Source organism: Uranotaenia lowii, chromosome 3 (assembly GCF_029784155.1).
Source record: "Uranotaenia lowii strain MFRU-FL chromosome 3, ASM2978415v1, whole genome shotgun sequence".
NCBI classification, from domain to species: Eukaryota; Metazoa; Arthropoda; class Insecta; order Diptera; family Culicidae; genus Uranotaenia; species Uranotaenia lowii.
The window spans coordinates 316,126,471-316,127,627 of NC_073693.1; positions in this window are offsets into that span (position 1 = coordinate 316,126,471).

Genomic DNA, 1,157 nt, shown 5'->3' on the forward strand with positions numbered 1-1,157 from the left:
TAAAAAAAATTAAACCAAAAACTAGTAAAATATGTTTTGTTTCTGAATATCGACGAAAATTACAAAAGTTTAAAAACAAAGCCTGGATGAACGATTTAAGATTTTTTATCAACATGAATCAGCCAGATCAGAGCTATCAACAAAAAATGATTAGTTCTTGATAAAAACAATAGATATTTATCTGAAATTCTGTGATTCGACCCAAAAAGGTCATTGACGATTATCTGTGATGCTTTTTTTCAGAAATTTGATAGAAAATTTATCAAAAACATCGATAAATTGAGTTCTTTCACTTATTATTCGCATTCCCCATTACCAAAGCCATGATAAAGCTATATAAATCCTATCCAAAAAATTATAAAAATCTGGATAAAAAATCCTATAATAAGGAATGTAGTTTTGAAAATAATTACATAAAAATATGTGAAATTGAACAATTTTTCTGTGATTTTGACAACTCAATTTCAACATCTCAATGCAATGATCCAATACAGAACTTAAATAAAAAAAACCACGGTTTTTACCGCTTATTGGAAAAAATGTAGGCTTTGAGTACAAGTTTCCATTGTGGGAAAAATCATAGAAAATCAATTAGCGATTAAACGTCCAACGCTAAGAAGACAGTGATTTCATTAAATATATAATTTTTCACATTTTTAGTTACTACTGTGGTAAGCTCAAAGAGATTTTTAAATGGAAATGATAAGAACGAATAAGAACGAATGTTCGCCAAGAAGTACCTACTATTGAAAAATTGAGATAATTTGAAAATGACAAAGATGTTACTTTTTCAATATCAGGTATTTTAAAAGTCGTGTTGATTTTTTGTTTTTAATGTCGTGAATTTGTTTAATCTTTCCTTTTTCTGATTTATTCTCGCCAAAAATTTAAAGTTATAAAAAACCCTGTGAAGCTCTGCTATTATTAAAAAAAAGTTTATTTTAAGTGCGGCCCGCCAACAAGATTTCAAATTTGAATTGGCCCTTTGGTTCAAAAGGTTGCTCACCCCTGGTTTAAGGTATTGCAGAAAACATTTATGGTTATAACGATTAGTTTTTTTTTTTAAATTACCCACAATATTTCATAGAATTCCTTGATCATTTTCAAATGTTGTCATTTTTCCTAATCTTATTTTATCTATTTTATGATTTTCAAAA